The following is a 26,147-nucleotide window of genomic DNA, read 5'->3' on the forward strand; positions in this document are numbered from 1 at the left end:
TGCACAGTGTGGTGGTTTGAACGTAACTGGCCCCCATAAGCTCACAGGGAGTAGCACTATTAGAGGTGTGGCCTTGTGGGAGCAGGTGGGTGTGGCCTTGTTGGAGGAAGTGTGTCACTGTGGAGGCGGGGACTGAAGTCCGTTTGGCTCAAGCTATGCTTAGAGTGGCAGACAGTTCACTTCCTGGTGCCTGTGGATCACGATGAGGACTCTCAGCTCCTTCTCCAGTACCATGTCTGCCTGCGTCACACCATGTCCTCCCATGGTGATAATGGATTAAATCCCTGAACTGTAAGCGAGCCACCCCAATTAAATGTTTTCCCTTATAAGAGTTGGAGTGATTGTGGTGTCTCTTCACAGCAACAGAAACCCTAAGACACACAGCAAATACTTATACTCACTAAACCATCTGAAAAGGCCCTGTTCCTTTGTGTTTTGTTTCACTCTGCCTTGGGGGGGGTTTGTTTAACTTATTATTATTAATTATTTTTTGAGACAGGCTGCTCTGGCACTCATGTACACCAGGATGACCTTGAATCTGAGGCAATCCTCCTGCCTTGGCTCCCTGCGTGCTAGAATTACCAGCAGGGGCTTCCTGTCCAGCTTTTGTGTTTGTTTCTTTGGGTCCCTGGCCCTGGAGAACAGCAATGTGCATGCAACCCCATCTCCAGTATCATTTGCTCAGCTCATACTGCTCTAAAAGAGACCGAACGTGTAAGAACTGTGCTCCTTATCTTTAACCGTGGCAAGAAGCAGTCTGACCCTCTGTCAGCATCCCACCAGCTCTGTGATCATGAGGAGAAATGGCTGACACCACAGTTTTCAGCCTGGCTCAGCCAGCATGCTCTACAGGTTAGCTGTAGCTGGTTTATCAGCGGGTTTATCACGACCTAACGCCTTCCGTATCTGTAATGTAACTTCTGCACTCAACCTATCTTGTTCAGAGGTGGGAGGGACACACTGGCTGACTTCAGGATGCCAGAAACACTATTTAAGGAAACACTTGACTCGCAGGAAGAAGGCTGTGACTTCTTTGCAGCCTTCCCTTTGAGAGTTGTCTTGTGTAGCTATTTAGCCAGATGGAAATTTTCCCTCCCTGGAGTGAGGCAATTTAAGACTCAGGAAGTAAAATTTACAAGTCTCAGGAAGTTCCTGAAATTATAAGGTTAGTAAGGTTATTACCCAAGCAAAGAGTAATGACTGTTGGGGTTGAGGTTCCCCCCCTCAGCCTTACTGAAGCTGCACAGTGAGCTCCAAGGATGGAGTTTTCATGTCCATCACCCATGCTGGGGTGGGCTTTTCAGCGATGCATCTGCTTTTGAGTCACCCCTGCTCCTGTAAGTGACCCCAATAAGCTCGCTGTGTCACTAAGTTAGACTTGGCTGGAACAAGTTTATTGGTTTGCCTCAGGTGCCTATCTAGGGTAAACAGCCATTTATTTGTTCAGCTCCCTAAGAAAAAAGCCACACAATAGTTACTGAGTAATAAAACCAAATGCACTGTGGTACACGGCTTTAATACCACCACTCAGGAGACACAGACAGGTGGATCTCTGTGAGTTGGAGATAAACCTGGTCTCCTCAGCTAGTTCCAGGTCAACCAGGGCTACACAGTAAGACCCTCCCTCTCTTAAAATGGCTGCCTTTGAGGAATGCTAGAGAGATGACTCAGCAGTTCAGAGCACTTGGTTTTCTTGAAGAGGATCTGGGTTCAATTCCTAGCAATCACAAGACAGCTCACAGCCATCTGGTAACCCCAATTCCAGCAGATTCTATGCTTTCTTCTAGCTTCTTGTAGGCACCAGGAATGGCACACAGGTAGTGTTCATAATATGCATGAAGGCAAACGACACAAACATAAAATAAAAATAAGTTCCTTTTTAAAAAGCAAACAAAACGGACAACCAGAGGGATAGGACCAGGGCCTGGGTCGGGAAGAGAGAGAAGCAGGAGGGACCAGAAGTTCACAGCCCTTTAACAGCTGCTTCAACAGCTACCCACCCCAACTCAGGAACTTGACATCTGTGTTTCCAAAGAGACTCATTATTTATACAAACAAGCACTCCTCCAAAAGCACCAGCTCCAAGACAGCAAGGTACCCTTAACAGGCCACAGCCCCGTTTAAAATATTTACCCAAACAGATGCCAAGTCTAGCACCATGTAAAGTGGATGGGCGAAGAGGCCTGAAACACTTTCATCCTGGAGGTTAAAAACATGCAGACAGGAGGGTGTAATGAGAGCCAGCCATAAGGGGCCTCCTGCCACTCTCCGTGGCCAGGACACCCTCTGCGGGGGAAGGCTATCTCCCCAGCGTCTACCCAGCTTGCACTTCCCACCAATCGTTATTTTTGCCTATCAATAATTCCAAGCATGGGGGAGGGGCAGACCATGGCATGTCAGGGAGCCTAGTTCTGTCTTCACAATACAGGCTAGTTGCCACCTTGACACTCCTCTCCTCCTTTCTCCACGGAGACTATCACCTTGAGTTTTCACTACCCTCTAAATTTCACAGCCCCCTTCTCCATAACTACCTGCCCAGGTTCAAACCCCAGTCTCCTGCATGTTGGAGTCTCCAGCACCTTGCTCACCCCAGTATACAAGGGTTTGGCTCAAACTGCTTTGAGTCACTGTTTGCTCGTGGGAGATTGTATGTCTGTGTAAACTGAGGCACTCAAGTGTCCCCTCTGCGCTGCCTGAAGTTAGTGGAACCGGGTGAGGCCCAGCCAGACAATCTACGGAGAGAGGGAGAGGTACTGCCATCTGGGACGAGGCTACCGATACAGGTGTGTCCTGTAAGAAACAGAACACTTCTGGGGATTTGTGTGCAGCTGGGTTCCCTTGAGACAGGCCCCCTGACTGGACACTTCCAGTTAGAATCACCCAGGCTTTGCAAGGCAGATTAAACCATACGGCTGGTTGGAAGTCACAGACTGCGGTAATTTGAGATAATTGGTGGTGAACAGGATATGCTGATTCAGGGTTTTGGAGACTGTTATGAACTCAGGTCATTTTGTATGATCTGTGACACGAGGAACCAAGAAGCAGCCATGGAAAGTGGGGGGGGGGGGGCGTGAAGGGCTACACTTAACAATCCCAACAATGGCCGGGCATTGGTAGTGCACGCCTTTAATCCCAGCACTTGGGAGGCAGAGGTAGGTGGATCTCTGTGAGTTCCAGGCCAGCCTGTTCTATAGAGCAGTTCCAGGACAGCCTCCAAAACAATACAGAGAAACCCTGTCTCGAAAAACCGGAAAAAAAACACTAAAAACCAAAAAACAATCCCAACACTGGAGACAGACAGGCCCCTAGGGCTCTCTGGCCTGACAGCTTTCTCGGTAAGTTAAGAGTCAATGAGAGACTGACTCCATCTCAAAAACGTGAGGTAGTTAACACCTGAGGAAAAACAGCTGGAGTTGACCTCTGGCCTCCTTATGTACACACTGAGTGCACATACATACATGCACACAGTGAGTACACATATGTGCACGCACACACTAAATTAAATATATAGTAATAAACTGACTGGCACCCACCTCGAGGGCAGGGTCACAGGGTGTTTAGTCAGGCTAAGGGTTACTGGGAGCGCTTCCACCCAGGTAAGGTGACAGGACTGCAATGAGCTCCACTGTAGACAGTGGCAGAGCTCTCAGAATGACGCACACCCCACAGACCCACCAACTCCAACTCTCAGAACCTTCTAGTCACACAAAACAGTGTCTGTTCATGCCACAGACAGCAGATCTGTGAGCCTACATGTTCTGTGTGTGATACAAGACTGGGTCTTCAGTGTTCTAGTATGGAGATAGATGCTCGAAGCAGGCTAAGATAGACCCCCACACACACACACAAAAAGACAGAAAACTATAGATCTGAGGAGATGCCTCAGCAGACAAAGGACTTGCTTCACTCTACAATCCCAGCACCTCAACACTCCGCTACTGTGCCAAGCGAGCTAGCCTCGGGGCACACTGCATGCTTCTGGAAATGGCCTCTTCTCTGGTAAAAGCAACTGAAGTTTATTTTAACTTACTGGGCTCAGAACCGCCAGACTTACTCTTTCTTCAGCCTCTGGCATCAGGAAGGCTCCTGTGGCTCAGAAGGGGTTAACCGTACTGTCAGCCCCATAAAGGGGCTGAGCACAGGCACAGGGTCACATGGTGCTTGCCCTCAGCCCTGGATTCCAGCTGAGGCTGGCGGCAGCAATGCAGTACAGAAGAACCGGGGGTGCAGGGGGCCCTGAGTACATCTCTGGCAGGTGGAAAGCGCATGTCTGCATGCTTCCTGCCTGGTGCCCTAGGCCGTCTCTCTCCGTCGACTCTTTTCCAAGAACACTGACTTTGTTCACGAACCTCCGAGGACTTGTTTATCACTTTCTGAAGATCTGCCTCCTGGTCCTATCGAATTACGGGTCAGAACGTCAAGGTAAGAACTTGGAAAGACACAAACATCCAGTCCCCATCATGGGGCAGCTGAAAAACTTTAAAATAAAAGGAAGAAAGAAAAGAAAGCCATGGACTGGCAAGTGCTGTGGGAATCTCCCCTTTGTTGCTGCAACAAAATACTTGTGAGAATCAACCTAAAATGTAGAAGGCTGTGTTTGCGCTCAGGGTTTCGAGGTTTTAGTTCATGGTCCCTTGAGCCTGTGGCTTTGGGCCTGTGCCAACACAGCCCACCATGGTGGGAGATTACCCCTTGGTGGTCAGAAGCAAAGAAAGCCTCACCGATGGACTGCAGTTCCATTACCAGTAACCTAACTTCTTCCCACCAGGCCCAGCTTCTCAAGGGTTCACCCCTCCCATCAGAACTACAGACTGGTGACTAAGCCCTTTTGGCAGACTCAAGAGCCAAAGCAGAGCACAGCTGACCGAGTCTCAGCTATCCACCGGGTGACACTCATATACTTGTGTGATGGGAACTACAGATAGCACCATGAATGGTTGGCTATGCTCCCAAACCAGCTTGTTCCAGTTGTATCTGCTACTGCAGTTATGCTGCATAGCTGTCTGTGACAAAATGTGACAGCAAATAAAGACAGACAAGAAGGAGGTCCTTTCTACAAAGCCTAAGTGCCAGGGTGCTGCCTTGGCTCAGGTTTACATGGGAGGCAGAGAAGGCACGCTGGCACAGGAAAATTCTGACCACCAGGTGGGCTGCACTCAAGCGGCCCCAAATAGTCCAAGCTGTCTTTATTTATGCTTTAACAGACCTTTCCACCAGGCTTACACGGACAGCCTTATTACCGGCTTCTGTTTTTAGCTTTTAAAAAAGACACCACAATCATTGTAAAAGCCCCAATGCTCCTCTTTATGCTTTCCCAGATACACTTCCCACCCCCTCCATAACCTTGTTCTAGACAGAGAGGTCAGCATCTCTGCTGCTTAACTGAGCATCGAGCAGACACATCCTGCTCTGGCAGCGCTGATGTCAGCTGGCAGCTACTGGCAGTTACAGAGTTAAAAAGTAATGGACATGGGTTCAGTGCTTAAAGGACAACAGTGCTCAGACCCAAACATTTCTCCCATGTCTGCAAGACATGCTTTTATACCATTCCCATTTCTGTTTGAGGGTCCTGTGCCACAATCTCTCTGTAAAGGGCAGATTTAGACGGTACTCTTAGTCTCTCTGTAAAGGGCAGATTTAGACGGTACTCTTAGTCTCTCTGTAAAGGGCAGATTTAGACGGTACTCTTAGTCTCTCTGTAAAGGGCAGATTTAGACAGTACTCTTAATGTCTCTGTAAAGGGCAGATTTAGACGGTACTCTTAGTCTCTCTGTAAAGGGCAGATTTAGACAGTACTCTTAATGTCTCTGTAAAGGGCAGATTTAGGCGGTACTCTTAATCTCTCTGTGAAGGGCAGATTTAGACAGTGCTCTTAATCTCTCTGTAAAGGGCAGATTTAGACAGTACTCTTAATCTCTCTGTGAAGGGCAGATTTAGACGATACTCTTTTCCCGTCCCACTGTTCCACACTTCTTCCACCAATACAAGCTCCTGTGTATGGCAAAGATGGTCTATCCATCCATTGTTTTACATTGCATTATTTCCTCACTGGACCATACTAGATCCTGTCATTGATTCTATATGCTTGGTGCCCAGGGAACTTACTCTTAACAGTTGGCATTATGTGTATTCCTGAGGCTTTCCCCTATTCGGTGTATGCATGCCTTACTCTCCTTCCCAGAGCTGCGAGACATGGCTAAGGCTCCAAGTGTTGTTTTCTCCTATGTGCCTAAATGTCTCTATTGAGTCAGAAAAGTTCCCAGAATTGGGAGTTGCAGTTAGTAATTCCAGGTAAGAGATTTGAGAAACATTAGCCCCCTGCTGAAACTTAGGGGGAAAATATTTGAGGCAGAACAGAATTTCCAGGGACAATTAAAACTTGTGCATGTGTGACTGACAAAATAAAACTAAAAACCGCCAAAAGAATCAACAGTATATGTAAGAGAAAAGAACTTGCAAGCTGCACAAATTTTGCAAATTCCCAAACTGTCCCATGGTCTACTGAGAACCCATTTCCATGGGTGTCTTACCCTGAGGACACCCATTGGTCAGATAGTTACATGCTGATCCTAGACTCAGCTACGGGGCTCCTGAAAACGAAGCTTGAGGGTTTAGATAAACAGTAAAAGTGGGATGCTTTCAAAGTGACAATTGGGTATGCATGTGACAACAGACATTTCTGTGGTTAAAGGAACAAAAATCTATTCAGTTGCAGGATTTTTTCTAGAGCTTAGAGGGCTTACAGCAGTCAAAGAACTCAGCCTACAAGTTGCTGGCTATACCCCTGAGGGTGGCTCACACAGTCCTTGTCATGTCACACATGAGGACTTTTACAGAGTCAGCAGGAACCACCAAGCTGTTCCTTGGTTGACTGTTTCTGCTGATATGTAGGGCTTCTGCCTGCAGCTGTCAGAAGCGCAAAGCTGGGTAGCTGGTGTGGTGGTATGTTTGGGTCTCCGCAAGTAGAACCAAATGACTATGTATTACAGCAGGTAATGCCGGGGAAGCATCTGCTTGAGCAGAAGGCAAAACCACACCTGTCAATCCTGCAGGCGCTTCAGGGTTCAAACTCGCTTCTCAGAAGGTGTGTGCTGACGGCTTTTCGTGTTTGCCTTCTAAATCCTCTCTCAGGATCGCTCTGGGCCAGGCGTGGTTTTCACCGTGAAATAGATGACATGACAGTGAGAACTCTTCCCGGAAACCATACCAGCCAGCAGCCTCTTGAACCTCAGGAAGTTGAACTCCAGTCTGAATTTTGCTATCACCACAGCCTGGGGCATGATGGGAAGCTGCTTAGTCCCTCAGAGGGAGGTGCTGGACTAATCGGCTTTACTGAGAATTGCTGAGAATGGAATTAGAGTGAAGAGTCACCTGCATGCTGCCCCGCTCCTGCTGGGCAGGAACCTACAAGAGGTAGGAATGCCATTCCTCAAATGAGCCTCCAGGAGCCACACTGCAGGGAGCAGGAGGAGATATGTGGTCAGGGGTGTCTGGGGAAAACGGGGTGGTCCTGGTTCATCCCACTTTAGAAAACCAGCTTTTCCTGGGGGTTTTTCCTTCCAGCCTCCTCCAGCAAGGTCCCCCTTAAGGAAGAGGGACATTAATTATGGGTTGCAATAGTCTTTGTTTTCTGAAGTTTGTCATCTGCTGCCTTGCTGGCCCTAGAGAGACATCTTATTCCAAGGGTGGCTGACGCTTAGAGACAGCAAACAATGGCCTGTAAGTTATCTCCTTCATTCCAGGCCAGGGATTGGATGACTGGGACAACTCAAGACACATGATCCAACCCCAAATACGCTTTGTTTATTTAGGAACCTTTTCCTCAGAGCTATAATCAAGGGGTCCACACAGGTCTTCTCTACTTACTCACTCCCGGGCTTCGCAGGCCCTCTTCTCTCTCTACCTCCTCACTCCCCGGCGTCCTACATCTTGAGTTTGTGAGTATGAAAACTTATTTTGTGACAATAATGTCCATATCTGCATACCTCATTATCCCTGATTAAAGCAAATGCTGGCCAGATGTGGTAGTCCACACTGTACTCCTAGGACTTGGCAAACTGAGGCAAGTGGCTTCAAGGGATTCAAGGCCAACCAGGGAAACCTGAGCAACATCGTGTCTCAAAATCAAATTGAAAAAGGGCCAGCTCAAGTGCTAGAACTCATTTAACATACACAAAGCCATGGCTTTAACGCTCGGGAGTGCTCAGTTCACGCTCGGACACACACACACACACACACACACACACACACACACACACACACACACACACGCACACGCGCGCGCACACACAGAGAGACAGAGACAGAGACAGAGACAGAGACAGAGAGGGGGGTGAGAGGAATTTTCCTGATAGTCCAAGAGCCCTGACGCCCTGTTTGCTTTGGTGTTGTTCAGATCCTTGAATTCTTCATTTCTGCTACCGCCTATACAGCGCCTCCATCTCTGTTTACCTGTATCCATGTGAATCACCCAGATCCAGTCTCCAGAAATGGAAGCGTAGATGAAAATGAGCAGGCTGAGTGAATTACTGGTTGGCAGCATCCAAACCTCACATTTCCCACATAAGTAACCTCAAAGCAATGATGCCTTTAAGCCCCTGAGCCAGGCACCTGGGGAGGCCTCAGATGCCAGTCAATCTGGAGTCAAAGTGAGTGTGAGAATCAACATTGAATGTGGTTTCCAAACACAAGGCAGAATCAGCACCTCTGGGGGGAATCGGGCACTCGCACGTGGGTGTGTGTATGCGTGAGTGTGTGTGAGTGTGTGTGTGTGTGTGTGTGTGTGTCCCGACTTGTACACGGGGTACTCATAAAGGGCACTTGGAGCCGTCTGTATGTAAACTGCGACAGTGGTCAAGAGAAACTCAGTGACCTGTTAGACCTGCAGTTCTCTGCTGAGTCCCGTTCTTCTTGAAGAAAAATGCCTCCCTTTTCAGGTCTTCTGACCAAGAAACAAAGCAAGGACTGTCATGGCAGCAGGAGGCAGCCAAAGCTTGCCATGTCCAGGGACCCACTTCTGGAGCTCTGAAAGCAGAGGCGTTCATCGGGTTCGGTCTCTGCCGTCAGCCTCGAGTTGTGACGTCAGCTGACCTTTTGTCTACTTTATCTCCTTAATCGAAGAACTGTGACTTATCCTGAGGTATGACGTCGCCAACTGCAGTCCTTAGCACAGTCAATCTCTATTGCCCAGGTAGCCATGGACAGAAGTCACCAAAACATTTACTCTTAACAAACAAAGCATAAAATAATAATAACAACAACTCAAGGCCTGGAGAGATGGCTCAGCAGTTAAGAGTGCTTGTTACTCTGGTAGAGGACCCAAGTTTGGTCCCGAATACCCTGTGGGTAGCTCACAATCACCTGTAACTCCAAATATAGGGAATCTTCTGCCTCCTTCTGGCCTCTGCAGGTACTGCACTTGAGTGCACATTGTCGCCCCCCCATACATGCACATATTTTTTGTAGTTTTATAATAAAAAAGTGAATTTTTTTGGCAAGTGATCCCCCCTTAAGATGAATTCACAGAGAAGGAAACGGGACAAACTTGAAGCAAACATGAAGCAAACACTGGCTTCCCACAGTTTACATCACTCACCCCTGGGAGTACAAGCCCTACAAATTACAGCTGGTGGTGCTCTCACAAACCTAGACCTTCACTCCACAGGACTTCTGCTTGTCTGAATGAATTTATGCTCTCAGTCACGGAGGGCTCATTACACACATGGATTGTTTAATTGGTACCCTGCCTGTTCCCGGATGTTGGATCCAGGCTGGGGAAGGTTTACCATCATTGGAACAGCACGCAGAATCCACACAGTGAAAGAAGTCAAGCAAAGACTCAGGGTGAGACCAAGACACAAGAAAGCATCTTTGTGGCTGTAAACAGGTCCTCACCGTAGGACTTGCCTTCTGGGCCCAGGAGGAGCCTCTCAACAGTGAGGTGTTAGGGAAACCAATCCCAGCCATGAGCCCAGAGCACCCTTCAGGAAGATTCTATGGATACCAGTCAATATGAATTCTAGGCTAGCTCTTGCAGACCTCAGAGGCTTTTCTGACTTCCCCTTGTCCAAAGGAACCATCAGAATCACACAGTTCTCAGAGACAGGTATTTATGGCCTGAGAAAAAGCAGGGGTCCCCAAGCAAGAGCAGCCCTTGGATGCCAGGAAAGAGCAAAAACCACAGGGAAAGCTCGGTGTGGCAGAAAGCAAGAGCCAGGTAAGCACAGCAACGGTGCTACACGCTCACTGTGAACCGCGTGGCATGGTCTCTCCCAGGAGAGACGCTCGAAACTAAAATGTCTTATCAGGTGGCTGGGAAGATGGACCAATCAGGAAAGAGTTTGCTGTCCAAAGCACGAGGACAGGGATTTGCACCCCTGACACCCACATAAAAAGCCAAGTCTGGGGGCACACATCTGAAACCCATGTTAGAGAGGCAGAGACAGGAGCATCTCTGTAGCTCACTGGCCAGCTTGGGTGAGACCCACTTTTAGTGAGAGACGGTGTCTCAAAAATAATATGGAGGGCAATGACAGAAGACACATGCTTGCACGGGTACATATCACTTTCACACGTGTGCACGGGCAAACAGTACACACACAATAAATAATTAAATGTTTAACCCTGGCTTGTTTCTGATACTGTAAAATGTCTTCCCCCAGTAGTGTGGAACAGCCAGGCTCTGCCATTTTCCTGTAGAGGACACTGGCCCTGTCCTTAGCTGGTGTGCATTCTTTGAGGACAGTGATGGCTCTGGGCTGCAGCATGAGAGACTCTGGATGACCAGGGCAGGACAATGGCTTCCTCACAGCCCAGTGGCTGAAGATACTATCTAGCCATGTCATACGAACAGAAAACAGAAACAAACCTTCACACTAACCAACTAGGGAAAGCCGTCCAGCTGCTAAGTTCACACTTTGGAAGAAGTCCACAAACTTAAAAAGAAAAGCCAAACTGTAGTTCCCTGGGGTTTACAGACTCCCTCCACCAATCAAACTATGACGTGACCACATCGTGCTCCTGACTTCTCACAATAAGAAAACATCCAGCTTCTCTCTTGCAAGGGTCAAGATGATGCAAAGACGATGGGACTCCATAGAAAGGAAGGCACTGAGTCCAAAGCTAACACAGTCAGGTCTGCGTGTCCTGGGATTCAACCAACTGCAGCTTCAAAATGGAGGAGGTAACACTGGGTCCTATGAACGCAGTGCAACTAGACCCATAACGGTTGAATCTGTACTAAACACACACGGACCACTGTCCTTGTTGTTATCCCCTAATTAATACAGTTGTGGTGGTTAACAGGACCTGGGTCACCCAAGAGGCACGCCTTGAGTCACAACTGCAGGGGGTGTTCTAGATTAGGTTAGCTGAGGTGGGAAGACCTCATGTGTGTCAGGCATTGTACCGAGGGGTGCAGTCCAGACTACACAAAAAGGAAAAGTGGACTGAGCACCAGCCTGTATTTAAAGTATTTTGGTACCAACAAGGGAGAGGGAGTTAATATGCAGGAACTAAATCCCTTCGGACACTGAGGGGCAGTTCACCCTCAGAGCATGGCTGTGAAATAAGAAGCTTTAGAGTATAAAATGGAAAACAAAGAGCTCAGTCCAGGCTCTGTTTGTCTCCCCGGCTTAGCCAAACTCTTCTGTCACTTTCGATGACAACCTTGCAAAGCATCCAGCCAAGAAAACGAGGCACAGAAAATCGGGGAACTGTATCAAAGGCAGGATCGGCGGGCGCAGGCAGCTTGGTTCTGGAGAACTGTGAGGGTCTGCTTACACTAAGGACTTAAGAGAAAGTTCAAGAACGAACAGCACCACCAACCACCCTCTCCATGATAAATGATCTGCAGTGCACTTTTAAATGACTGACAGCCTCTGCCCAGGCGTGTATGATATGACTTTCCTCCGATGAGGAATCGCTACAGAGCTTACAGCGTCTCTCGTAGCAAAGAAACTGCAGGCATTTCCTTTTGTAGTAAAAGACGGAACATGGTTTAAAAAAAATAAAACAACTTTTAAGGCAATTATAATACAGGGACCAAGAAAGTTCATGTTCTAATACAGGAATGCTAACTATATATGTTTACATATATGTATTTAGACAAGTGGATGTGAGCGTGAGTATAAGCTATGAAATTTAATAAGAGACCACGTTTTCAGGGATATGTTGGGGAAGGGGGAACATAACACATGTGCTATGAAAGCTGAGAGGAGACTTCTGAGTGCAGAAGGGAACAATGGGGGCCGGGGACAGAGGAGAATTAAGGGGCAAATAATTAATGGAAACAGATTTTGTTTGAAATTTCTGCAACAAAATCTAATACACTACGCATTAATTAAAAAAAAAGAACACAGGTTTAAGAATGATGCTAAACAGACCACTAAATATTTGCAGGTAAAGAGGGTGAACTGGACAGAGGCATTAACTTGACTCTTGCTTTTGACAGGATTTTCACTAATCTTCAGATAAACACTGTAAATACTGTTCTTGCCTCAGACAGCATCAGCCGGCCAGAGAGGGGTCTTCTTGTTGAAGAACGGACAGGACCTCATCCATCAGCCTTGGAAAGGAGACAGTCTTCCGAGGAGATTCCCCATGAACAAAAACTGTAATGGCATCTGAGGAAATCCAGGACTGCTCACAGCAAAGCAGCCTCCAGCCCACCTTTATTGGTTACTCCAGGGCATCACATGGCCTGGCAGATGCCTAGAGACAGGAGATGCTTCCAAAACCCAAGAACTATACAGAAACAGCCAGTACCCATGCGGATGGCACACATATGCAAAGGGAAACCCACACGGGAGGATGCTGGTACGGACGGTGCCATCTCAGGGTTCATCTTCATGAGCCCTGGTTTTCTGGATCTTTGTTAAGACTGCTCATGGACACTCCGTTCCCAGTCTGGGACTCTCCCATTTTAGCAAATTCTCCAGTGTACTTGTTAAGCAGCACTGCCTTCCTTCCAGGTGCTGAGGACCATCTCTCTCCCCTTCCTGACTTCCCACGGCCTGTTCTTCAGTCCCCAGTTCTCTTCCCAGAAGACACTGCAACCCAGCCTCTTCCCTCTGCCCTGCCCACACCTAACAGCAGACCGCGCTAGCCTTGCTGCAGTTTAACCCTAACCCCCCAGGCCCACACCTCCTCACACACAACCTCCCGACAAAGATGTCCTTACAAGGGGTAAGTTAAGCTGTCCTCCACTCCTGAGGCAGACTCACCTTTTCCACCAAGCAGCCGCCTGATCCTCCTACTGGGATTGGCGGAGCATGGCCTCTCATCTAAGATGTAGATTTGTGTACTTTATGCCTTTAGCGTAACTTCATCTCAAGGCCCATCTCCCTGCAAACGCTACCTTTTCGAAGAAGTCTGCAGCGTCACCTTTCTGAGGCACCCCACCCTCCTCACACTCCATCAGCCTCTTCCTAACCATGTTCACTGGCATCTTCCATCCCCTGTCTAGTTGTTACTTTACTGCCGGCTGCCCTAACCGGGCTGATGCCGTTATTTCTAAGGAAATGGCATGGAGGTCTCCTGTGGTTCACATGTGGCCTGTCCCCTGCAAACTGATACTGAGACTTGGTCCCCAGTGTAACAGCAGTGAGATGTGGCAAGCCTTTAAAGGTTGATGGGGGGGGAGGTAGTGAGACGGCTCACTGGACAACGGGTTGAGCACGCGCCTGATGACTCCAGAACCCATGGACAGGTGAAAGAGGAGAACCAATTTCATCCAGTTGTCCTTTGACCACACACACACACACACACACACACACACACACACACACACACACACCACAAGTAATGATAAAAAACAAAAATCTTTTTGGGGGATTTTGAGACAGGGTTTCTCTGTGTAGCTCTGGCTGTACTAGAATTCAATCTGTAGACCAGGCTAGCCTCAAACTCACTGAGATCTGTGTGCCACTGCCTCCCGAGTGGGATTAAAGGTGTGTGTCACCATTGCCTGGTAATAAATAAAAATCTTAAAGGTGATTAGGTCATTAAGAGGGATCAATGTAGCCAGGTGTGGTGGTGCAGGTCTTTAATCCCAGCACTTGGGAGGCAGAGGCAGGCAGATTCCTGTGAGTTCGAAGCCAGCATTGTTTATATAGTGAGTTCCAGGACAGCTAGGGCTACACATAGTGAGACCCTGGAGAGAGACAGAGTAGGGAAGAGACAGAAAGACAGAGCCGCACAGAGGGGAATATCAGTTCATTTCTTCAGGGACTGAATTTGCCACTTCAAGAGTAGGTTCCTAACAAATTTGTCTACCCATGACCCTGCCCCCACCCCACCCATGCAATCCTGCCATGACACTTTCGGTGGGAAGGTCACCAAGGGAAGTCATCCAGGTGCTGTGTGCTGTGCTCTTGGACTCCTGGGTCTCTTTTCCCTAAGTCAGTGACCTCTTGTGCTCTAAAGGGGGACCAGAATGACCAGAATGCCATGGGGGGGTCTGCTAAGGAAGCATGGGTATGGAGAGTAGGGGGCTTTGTCAGCAGCGGGGAGTACCCCAAGGAGACCTGTACAAGGTAAGGCCCATTAACTTTCCAGATGAGGGAGAAGTACTCATGAGCCCCTGCCCTTCAAGGATTTACAGGCCATTAACAGTCACAGGGGGAGGGCTTATGAGGCCTCTCCCATCCCCAAGATATATAGGTGGTTATCAGTCATTGGAGGAAAATGTCTTTAGTGGTCTAACCACTCACAAGTTGTGCATGCTCCTATAAATAACCCTAGTTAAACCCACTGGTTCACCGAGCTGCTCTGGGATAGAATTGTTACATTGTTTCTGTCGTGGGTGTGGTATGTATATGAGTAGACATTCATTTCTCCTCGGGGGAGAAAAAGTCATACAACAGGGCAAAGACCTCCAGGGACCAATTGTAACTGCTTTTGAGGCTAGTTTTTTTTTAAAAGATCAAGACAAGAGGAAAACTCACAACCGTTTCATGAGCAACCTGGACTACTCAATTCTGTTCTTTGAAATCTAAAAGTGTGGAAGGGGTGTGTACCCTCTGACATCAAGGCTTTCGAGTTACTGTAGAGACACTGAGCAGGAGGGGCCTGCGGGTGGGACTCAGTTGACCAAGTGCTTGTTTAGCATTTGTGGAAGCCTGGTTTTGAGCCCCAGAACTTTATAAACTGCACGTGGGCTCACCCTGTAACCCCAGGACTAAGGGAAGTGGAGGCAGGAGGACCAGTGGCCCGCCCTGTAATCCCAGCATTAAGAGGGGGGAGGTAGGAGAACCAGTGGCTCACCCTGTAATCCCAGCACTAAGGGTGGAGGGTTGGAGAGGCAGGAGGACCAGAAGTACAAGGTGTTCTTCCTACCAATAGGTAGTTCCAGGCTAACCCTGGCTACCAAGAATTCCTACCAGGTAAAACACTGGGCTGGGGCTCTACCTGTCACCTGGATAACTCCTACCTCCTGCCACAGGGCCCTGGAGTAGGCAGTTGGGCAATGTCAGCATCTGCCTTCAGAAATGACACAAACTTGTCACGCTACTCCAGGCTCTTGGGACTAGTGAAGTGCTTGACCTCTTTTCTAATGTAGCTGACATTCATGAAAAAGGTAGACTGTGACGTATTGAATTGAAGATCCCTGTCTCAGACAACAGTAACAGACCTCCACGGTGAAGCCCTTGGCTTCATAGTGGAAGTCACCAGTGCTGTCAACCAACAAAGCTTGTAAAGGGAAGCCTTCCCGCCAGCCTGGTTCCAGAGCCGCATCAGTCCCAAATAAACACACAGGAGGCTATATTAATTATGAAGCTGTTGGCCTTGCTTGTTTCTTACTGGCTAGCTCTGACTTAAGTATTTATCCCATAATTGCTAATCTAAGCATTTCCCTTACCAGAGAAGTTTCCAGGCTTCCTACCCCCATGGTGTTACATCTTGACTTCTGTGTTTCTCTTTTCCAGAGTCCTCCTGGACTCCTAGTCCCACCTATCTTGGTTCCCTATTGGCCAACAGTGCTTTATTGACATATACACAGGACTTCCCCCAACAAAAGCTGAGTCCAGCAAGTCAGGACAAGCCTACCCTTGGATATATTGGTGCCTTAGAAGACACTGTCATTACCACAGGGAGCCAGAGAAGGGCCTCTGCTCACTGGGCCAAACCCTGGAGGTCCAATGAGCAGCACATTCCACTCCAGGCAAGCGGTCCTCATGTGGTCCACAATGATCTAGGCAGTAGATATCAGGACCAACATGTCATGGCCACCCGTTCAGAAAGCAAACACCCTGTCCACCACCCACCAACAGGGATCCCTTGAATGAACAGCCCCAAGGTCATCTCACAAAGATGAGGCCCTCATCTGGCATCCCTGGCAATGGAAAGAAAGCCAGGGCTAGGTTTAAAGATCTTGACTAGGATTTACTGGAGAGTAAAAGTAGAAGGAGAACAATGGCCCAGCTAGCTGTTAACAGAGTGATGAGGAAGGGGAGCAGCCACAGGGTTTTGTTTATAACTGTCCCAGACTAAAATCCTCAGGTGGGGGCAGGGAACTCACAGCCCTCCAGCCCTTGGGTGCACTGACAAAGCATTTCCTTTTCTCCAAGGCCAGGGCAGGATCACAAGAGCCTTTGCTGTTCTCAACCCGTGTTTGTTTTTGTAGTTTCTGCCAAGTTAAATCAATCCCGCTTGCGGCTGCCTTCAAAAATCACGACTCGCTCGAACGGCCCCCGTCTTTGACTTCTTTCCAAGAACGGAGAGCAATGTTCGTATAGGTTTCCCATGGCTGGCGATCAAATCCTCTAATTACTCAAATCGGTGTCACAGAACTGCACATTAGCCACTTGCAAGATGACAGATTGCCATTATCTGATACGCACGGCTAAAGTTCTTCCTTCCACTCAGTTTTGCTTGTAACTGCACAGCCTTGTCGTATGCCACACACACCCCAAGCTGCAGTCTGGGCCTCCGCCAGCCTCCACAACTGGCTTTGTACCAGCCACATCTCTCGGTAAACCCCAGCCATCTCCTGGAACCCAGGTCCAATAGCATGATTATAACAACGGAGTCATTCTTTCCAGATCGCCTAGAGCAGGAAGAGCAAGAAAAGCCCCGTGGTTCTCTGTAGAACAAATGTGTGCCAACTTGAGACCTGGCACAGTAGCTTAATGGTGCATCTATGAGAAAACAGAGCCAGTGGGTGGCCTTGGGGGCTCAGCTACTGGCCAGTGGGTTAGAAATGCAAATGCAAGTAGCAAGATCTCTTGGGCACCTGTGATGACTGAGATCTTCATTTTGATGGGATGGGGAACTGGGATAAAAGTCTCTATGTATGCCTATGAAGACTGTCTACATTAGGTTACTAACGTGAGAAGCTCTGTCCACTGTGGGTGGCACCATTCTGTAGGCTGTCCTCTTGGTAAAAAGGAGAAAGTGAGCTGAGCACTACCATCTCTCTCTCTCTCTCTGCTTCCTGACTATAGACACCATGTGACTAGCTGCCTCCTCAAGTTGGGGGTGGGGGGTACAGGAGGAGGGGAGGGACAACTATGGTGAGGTAGTTGTTAGTTTCCCTGTGTAGGAACTGTTATACGGACACAGAGAATGGAGCCATCCTTTTTTTTTTTTTTTTTTTCTTTTTGGTTTTTTCGAGACAGGGTTTCTCTGTGGCTTTGGAGGATGTCCTGGAACTCCCTTGGTAGTCCAGGCTGGTCTCGAACTCACAGAGATCTGCCTGCCTCTGCCTCCCGAGTGCTGGGATTAAAGGCGTGAGCCACCAACGCCCGGCTGGAGCCATCCTCTTTAGGAGACGCCTGCACACTTCTTAGGGGTGAGGAAAAACCAAGATGTCAATACTCAAATGGTTCCGCAAAACATTTGTAAACTGTATGCGAAAAAAGCAGGAAATGCCCTGAGATCCAGAAACGGATGAACGACTGCCAGGTGGAGCTTGTTAAGAGTCCTTTAATTTTCCATAATCAAAAGCCAGAGGGAGCTGTGTGTGGAGGCGCACACACGTAATCCCAGCACCTGGGACATGGTGGCAGGAGGATCCAGAAGTCAAGGTCAGCACTGACATTTTATTTCTCATATGAAATGCATGTGTGTGCGGATGCATATGGAGGCCTGAGGTTGATGTGGAACCATCATGCTCTACGACTCTTCCATCTTAGTCACTGAGGCAGGGTCTCTCAATCAAACCCAGAGCTCATCAATATGGATGATACCATTAGCCAGGTTGCTCTGGGGTTCTCCTGCCCCACCTTCCAAGGCATTTACATGATAAAACGGTCAGCTTGACACAGCCAGGAAGAGAGAATCTCAGCAGAGGAACTGACGCTGTCAGATTTGCCCGTGGCCGTGTCTATGTGGCATTTTCTTGACTGCTAATTGATGTCATACTGCTGTGGGTGGTGCCATCCCTAAGCAGGTGGGCTTGGGCTACACAAGAAAGGTAGCTGAAATCCCAGCACTCAGGAGGCAGAGGCAGGCGGATCACTGTGAGTTCGAGACCAGCCTGGTCTACTGAGCGAGTTCCAGGACAGCCTCCAAAGCCACAGAGAAACCCTGTCTCGAAAAACCAAAAAAAAAAAAAAAAAAAAAAAAAAGAAAGGTAGCTGAACAAGAGGTGGGGGACAAGCCAGTAAGCCGCATCCCTCCATTGTCTCGCTTCAGGTTCCTGCCCTGTTGGCATTGTGCTGATTTCCCTCTATGGTGGACTATAATCTGGAAGACGAAATAAACCATAAACCATTTCCTCCCCAGATTACTTATGGGCATGGTACTTTTGGAGTTTTGTTCGTTTGCATATGGGTTGATTTGTTGTGCAAGAACAGCCACTGCTTTCAATTGCTGAGCTCTGACTACAGTCCTGGGCATGGTGCTTATCTCAGAAACAGAAAGCAAACTAAGGCGTGTGAGTTCTGGATCCAAACTCCTGTCCTCATGCTTGCACGACCAACTCTCCAGCCCCGTCCTTGAATATCAGTGCACAGTGAGTCAAAACTAGCCTGGGCTATACGAAAGCCTGTTTGAAAACAATCAAATAAGTAAGGCCGGGCCTTTTGGACAGCAAGCCTGTGAGATGCCCCTGACACACTCACGGCTTTGGAGGTGGTAGCATCCCTCTCTCCTGGAGATTCCAGGTCCACAGGGCTGCAAGGCCCTGCTCGGCCCATCACAGGGAAAGTGAATAGGCTTCTCTCAGGAGTGGGAAGGAACACACATGCGCAATGTGGAAGGCCTCCCCTGTGCAAGACAGCACATTCGGAGGTCTGTAATCACAAACACATTGTCAGGGAAAGGGGGGAAAGGAGAGATTTCAAAGGCCTTCCCCGTGAGTACTGCAGGAAATGGAGGCAGACAAAATGCAAGCAAACGCTGTTGTTCCCCACCTGAAGCAGCTGTCCTCTGACCCTGCCATATGACACCCCGGTTTCCTTGACAAAAAACAGGACACCAGGGGTGGGATGCACACAGCCCTCATCAGGCGTCCTCACAGTGAGACCAGCCCATGTGTTTGCAATTAGGGGGCTGCAGGCAGCAGGGAGGGGCTGTGGTGCCCTGCCAAGCAGTGTTTCTTCCAGCAAAACAAGACCCCCTTTACCAAGGGGCAACCCCCCCCCAGAATGACAGGGTCCTCTGGACTCACAAAAACAGGAGAAAAGGCAGCACCAGGCGTCAGTCATGTTAAGACATGCAGCCGGGACCCTAAGTCATTATCTGAGGCCTCAGACACAGGGACCAAAAGGAAAAACACACACTACTTCTATCATTGGCAGAACAATACACAGAAGCCCTCTCTCTACATGCAGAAGAGGTGTTTGGGAATAGAAAAAGGTTAGCCCTAAGCAACAGAGTGAGAGTTCCCCACTCAAGAATACCCCGCAAGGAGAGGTGGCTTATGGAAACAGGGGGACAGGAATGGGACTGTTATTCACCTGGATTTCAGACATCCTTATGAGGAAGTGACGCTTGCTGGGTGACACTTCTAGCTTCCCATGGCGAAAACACACAGCAGCATATAATAAACTTCTGTCCCCTGATCTCTGAGACATTGTACTGGGCATAAGTGGATGGCTGCCAGTCCCATAAGATGTAGGCCAGGCTGGCCTCGAAGAGATCCACCTGCCTCCTGAGCGCTGGGATTACAGATGAGCACCATGTCTGGCCAGATTTACAGAGGTTGTTTGTTTAAACATGACCTGGGGCCTGGGGAGAAGAGGAAGGCAACTGGCAACCAGCGGTCAACTCCAGTATTTTTAATTTCTTGCTATTTTTGTTGTGAGTTTTGTTTGCTGGTTTGGTTGCTTGCTTGTTTTGTTTGTGACGGAATCTCACGTATCCCAACAAATTCACTACATAAGCCAGGATGACCTTGGACTTCAAGCCCCTTTGCTGGATTCTGGCTGTGTGAACTCCTGCACTGACTAGTATTATGCTAACTTGACACAAACTACAGTCATTACTGAAGAAGGAACTTCCACTGAGAAAATGCCCCCACCAAACTGGCTTTCAGGCAAGCCTGTGGGATATTTTCTTTATTGATGATTGGTGTGGGAAGGCCAAGCTCACTGTGGGTGGGGCCATCCCTGGGATGGTGGCCCTTGCTTCTATGAGAAAGCAGGCTGAGCAAGCCATGGGGAGCAAGCCAGTGAGCAGTGCCCCTCCATGGCCTCTGCATCAGCTCCTGCCTCTGGGTCCATGTTCCTGCCCAGACCTCCTTGGATGATGGACTGAGCCAAGAGTTATAAGTTAGACTAAACCCTCTGTTCACCAAGTTGCTGTTGGTCATGGCATTTTATCACGGCAATGAAAACTCCAACTAAGACAACTACCATACCCTGTTTTATGATACTGGGGAAAAAAAACCCAGGACCTTTCATGTATTCTCAGTCAAGCACGCTGCCAGCTCAGCCGCATCCCATCTCTCACAGCTCAAATATTTTGGAACATCCTGTGGAATGGGACATGAGACCAATGCCACAGTCCTCAAGTCACGGGACACCTGAATCAGCTCGGCATGGGATTCCCTCACCAAGAAGGGCAGAGGGCGAGTCCTGAAGAGAGGGTGAGGAGGGTTCCCCGCACGATTGGAAAAATGAGGGGAGAAGACTTCAATCAGCCACACCAGAGATGTCTCTGACTGCATTTCCACAGACTTCTGTTTGCCACAAAGACAAAATAGACATCTCTCAGTCCCTCCCTACCTGTTTGAGGGCCCTCCTGGCCGGCATACCCCACCTTACCTTAAACTTTTCCTGCCCTAGGGAGAGGGCTGGGCTAAGCTTCCCTAGATAATCCAACCATTTTGGTTACCTGGCCTTTTTGTTTACTCTCTTTTGGGCCTCCTGGCTGCTGCACCTAGTTCTCCCCTCTCTCCGCTCCCCTGTCTCCTCACATGACTCAGGGTCATGTCCACTCTGGACTCTCCCAGATGTCCCTACCTCTGGCTATGCTCTTCCTCATATCTACAATAAACCTTCTCCTCGGCTATTCCTGGGACTAGTCACGCTCATCTCCTTTTGTTTCTTTTTTTTGTTCAGAGATCAGCCAGGTCTACAGAGTGAGCTCCAGGACAGCCAAGCTTACATGGAGAAGTCCTATCTCAAAAACAAACTAACAGACAAATAAACAAAAAAATTGAAAGTAGAACGCTACATTTTCTTTCTGGCTTCCCAAATTACATTATATACTCCACATATTGGTACAAACACTTTTATTAGACGATTAGAGTCCTTTAATAAAGTCAAGTCTTCATTATTGACAACAATAACATTATATTAATAATCTTATCATGCCCCCTCAGGACTCCATCTCACAGGCAATTCTTGTATACGCTCAATACCCCTCCACAGGCCTGGCACACTGCCTTGTGGATAAACACACTTCCGGTGTATTACCTGATGAGATTAGCAGGGTACTGTACAAACATTCCTGTATCTTTATAAATGAGTATGACACTAAAGATGCTTGCTGTATATTTTTTGTGACTTTGGTATTTTGCATGGCTACATCTCTACGGCACTGCCACAGTTAGTTTCGGTTGTCACTTGGAAAGAGGGAATCTCAATTACCTCCATCAGATGGGCGTGTGGACTTGCTGACTGTGGGAGGTGCCATCCCTAGAGAGATAGTCCTGGGCTGTAATGATGGGATGGCGTTCATTCCTGCCTCGTGGGCTGTACTCCATGGAGTGACCAGCCTGCAGTTCAGTTTGTTCAGAAGTGAGACGGTGTGTGGTGAGTCTCATTAATGTCCGCCCCACAGGAGGCTGCAGCCTCGTGTGTAGCAAGTGATTTCCCACATCACCTGAGATCAGTGAGAGATGGCAACTCACTAGACAGGGACAAGGAAACGAACACCCAGCCATTGATCTAAGCAGTCAGTACCTTCTCGCCAAGGAACTGGGGTGTGGAACATTAGTGGCGACAAAGCCAGATCTGAGAGCCACAAAGCCTGACACACAGCTACAGCAAATACTCCATGCTCTCTGGAAACATCACTGGACCACAATTTATCTGCTGATGTAGAGCCCAATACCCCACCCCTTCTCTAAGTGAAAAAAAAAAGCCTACTGACCGCTGTTTGCATTACTTTCACCATAAATCACCTATATTTTATCATCCACTTCCTGACTTGGTTTTCTTAACAGCGAAGTGTTTAGACACACCTACGAGTCTGAATACAAACCCTGATCAGTCTGCCTTAGAACTCAGACTTGGGTCAACAGAAATTGTTTAAACAAGTTCTCTACATTTTTTTTCAAAGCCTTTACTTTGAGCATTTCCTTTCTTCTGCCCCACTGGACTTATGGATTATGTGATTAAGTTATATCTTACAATGCAAGCCCAGTTCCCAGGAACAAGTCAGGGAACACACAGGGCTAACAGCATACAGCCCGCTGCTCTGTGGATACATTAGGGCGAGCCCACCATCCTCCCGAAACTTGGGGGGTAGAGGGTGGTGGTTTATTTATAGAAGGAACAGGGGTCTTATTATTACTATAGTATATCTAGCCACTGACAGACATTTATGCTGCAATATTAACAGGAAAAACGAATTTGCAACAATCAACTTAAAGATTTTATGGGGCAGGGAAGGTGTATGTGTAGAAACTCTAAGTTGGAAAAACAGCTATCAAACTGCTACAGTAATTATATTGGGCTCTGGATAAGTAGAAAGGATTCCACAAAACATACTTCCTTAAAATGTTCGTATAGCATTACTCACACAACATGCATTTGTTAGAGGTTCTAAGAACAAGAACTCAAGCAGGACCTCGCACATGGGGAGAGGCTGAATCTAAGAAAGAAGTTGTTGGGAGGAAGCAAGGATTTCTGTGCTACTTTCCCTTAAGAAAGTTCGTGACTGTTTTTTATTTGCTTTGTTGAGACAGGGTCTCATGTAGCCCAGGCTAGCTTCGAACTTGTCAGGTAGCAGAAGCTGGCCTTCAACTCCTTATCCTCATGCCCGTACCTCCCAGGTGCCTGGATCACAGGTGGGCCTCACCACACCCAGCTTTGAAATACACCTATGAGTGTGAGTCTGAAACCTCAGTCACTTTCCCAAACTCATACACAGGTCAACAGAAACGGTGGCAATAATACCAAGCTGTGTGCTTTTCATGAAGAAATGAAAGGCTGCATGCATCACACCAGGGGAGGTACGTTTTCCACCCCTGAAGATGGTCTCTAAGACCAAATGAAAGAACGCAAACTTCATGACCCAAGAACGGGAAATCCCCAGGCCAAAGACACCTGGGGCAAGCTGGGCCACAAGTCGGCCTCCCGTCCCACTTGGACTTGCATGGGTACCTCTGGTGACCTTGACTGTACGGAATCACTACAGAGCTAACTGAGTAGACCTGGGCCACAAACAGAGGCTCCCTGAGCAAATCTCTCACACCGCCTGGCACAGCAATGTTCACTGACCTTCCACGGGTGTGACGTTGGTAGGTTCCACCAGTTTAAATTTTATGATGCCAGGATGCAACTCAGGGAGAGAGCACTCCTCTACAGGAGGCCTTACTTCCATCTCCTGTGCGTGTGCATGTGTGCTCCGTGGTGTGTGTGTGTGTGTGTGTGTGCACGCACGCACGCACGCGCTCGTGCTTGCACTAGGGGTATAAACAGTCATTAGCTATATAAAAGAAAAACTGTTTCTGTAAAACATCCTTGAGATGTTATCTGAGGAAGTCTGATGACTGTGGTCCAACTCCAGACACTGAAAGGCCAACTGTATTCCTTCCTTGTGACAGACGGGGTCCAGGCATAAAGCAAAAGATACCTAGCCTACAATCCACAACCCCAGAGAAACTTGAACTCTCTTACAGAAATAGATGGAAGCAGATACAGAAATCCACAACTAACCAATGGACCAAGCTCCTGGAGTACAATCCAAGTGAGTGAGGAATGATAATATGAATGAAGGAGTCAAGACCATAATGGGGAAACCCACAGAATCAGCTGACCGGAGATAGTGAGAGATCACTGACTCAGGTCTGACAAATGGGGAACCTGCATAAGACTGAGCTAGACTCCCTTAATATAAGTGACAATGGTGTGACTGGGACAATATATGAGGCCACTGCAGTGGGTCCAAGATCCAACACTAATGCACAAACTGACTTAATGTAGCCCATTCTATATGGAGAGATACCTTGCCCAGCCTAGACACAGGGGGGTGGGGGCGGGAAGTGCCTTGGTCCTGCCTCAAGGAGATGATGGGACAGACTTAGTAGACTTCCTAGGGGAGGCCTCACCCTCTCTGTGGAGAAGATGGGAGGAAGGGGGTGGGGGAACGGGAGAAGAGGAGGGAGGGGGAACTGGGATTGGAACGAAAAAAAAAATTAATTACTAAAAAAAAAGAAAGGCCTGGACTTTAACCAAACAGCTGCATCTCGAGGTATGCAGTGATGTGACTGGAGGTTTTGCTCACTGACTTTAGGCTTTATTTTTACGTTTAATTTAGAGTGTGTGTGTATGTGCGTGGGTGTGTGGGTGTGTGTGTGAGAGAGAGACAGAGACACAGAGAGAATGTGTGTAATTGTATGTGTGTAAGAGTATGTGAGTATGTGTATGTATGCATATATATGTGCATATGTATGGTCTACATATGGAAGTGAGATAAACTGTGCGAGTTGGTTCTCTCCTTCTATCATGTGGATTCCAGGGTCATCAAGTCTTGGTGGCAAACACCTTAACCACTGAACCATCTCTTTGGGCCCATGTGGCAATATATTGTTTAGGTGATACATTGTTTATGATCTAATAAAGCTTGCCTGCAGGATCAGATTGCAAAGCTAGCCACAGCCATAGAAGCTGGGCAGTGGTGACACCCACTTTTAATCCCAGGACTTAGGATACAGAGGCAAATGGATCTCTGTGAGTTCAAGACCACCTGGGCTACATGAGAGTGAGTCAGTCTAAAAGAGAAACAGAGCTCACACATTTAATCCCAGCACTAGAGAGTATATAAGGAGTTCAGCTCAGTCTCGGAGGGCAGTCTAGGATTCTGAGGCTTGGTGGAGAGAAGTGCAGTCTGGAGATGCACTCTGAGGTTCAGGGAATCTTCCTTTTGGTCTGAGCATCGGTAGAGGTGAGAACTCTCTGGTGGCTGGCTGCTTTGTTTTTTGATCTTCAGCTTGAACCCTAATATCTGTCTCTGGGTTTTTATTATTTGTGCTACAGGCCCACATTGACTTTAAATAGAAAGCATGCCCAAGTGACCCGGGCAAGACGGCTGACCCACTGAGCCCGTTCCTCAAAGGCATGATAGAGACTTTCCCAAGGGAGAAGTAGCCTAGCCAGGGACTGAGCCTCCCTCTCCACCCTGGGTTCCAGCTGCCTATCCACACCTCTGCCCATGGTACTTGCCTACAGTCAAAACCTGAACATGCTTTGTCCCTTGAAAACTCACAGAGAGGTGTGGTCACCAAAGGAGCAATGCTGGGAAGTGGGGGGAAGGCGGGAGATGGGGTCATGCGGGTGGAGCCCCATGGGTCAGTCAGTGCTCTTCTGCTGGGAATTCTAGCTCTGTGGGACGGAAGAATTAACAGAGCAGTGAGCTATAACAAAGCAAGGCAGACCCTCCCTCGTACCCAGTCCTTTCTGCTTTCTGACATGAGCCACAGTCCTCACTAGATACGGTCACCTCGTCTTGGATTTCTTGAGACACATGAACTT

At 48.2% G+C, this 26,147-nt stretch overlaps 1 protein-coding gene and 1 long non-coding RNA gene across 2 annotated transcripts in view; one reads left to right on the top strand and one right to left on the bottom strand.

The window, feature by feature from the left end:
• Ror2 (receptor tyrosine kinase like orphan receptor 2) overlaps positions 1 to 26,147 on the bottom strand; it is a 169,856-nt gene that overhangs the window by 55,985 nt on the left and 87,724 nt on the right. The gene's annotated exons all lie outside the window — the stretch shown is intronic.
• On the top strand, positions 4,197 to 13,797 carry LOC121143659. Its single transcript, XR_005880957.1, has 3 exons — positions 4,197 to 4,422; positions 7,132 to 7,413; positions 12,502 to 13,797. It is a non-coding gene; the product is annotated as an uncharacterized LOC121143659 (long non-coding RNA).

This window comes from Mesocricetus auratus, unplaced genomic scaffold (genome assembly GCF_017639785.1).
Source record: "Mesocricetus auratus isolate SY011 unplaced genomic scaffold, BCM_Maur_2.0 Super-Scaffold_100013, whole genome shotgun sequence".
Taxonomy (NCBI): Eukaryota; Metazoa; Chordata; class Mammalia; order Rodentia; family Cricetidae; genus Mesocricetus; species Mesocricetus auratus.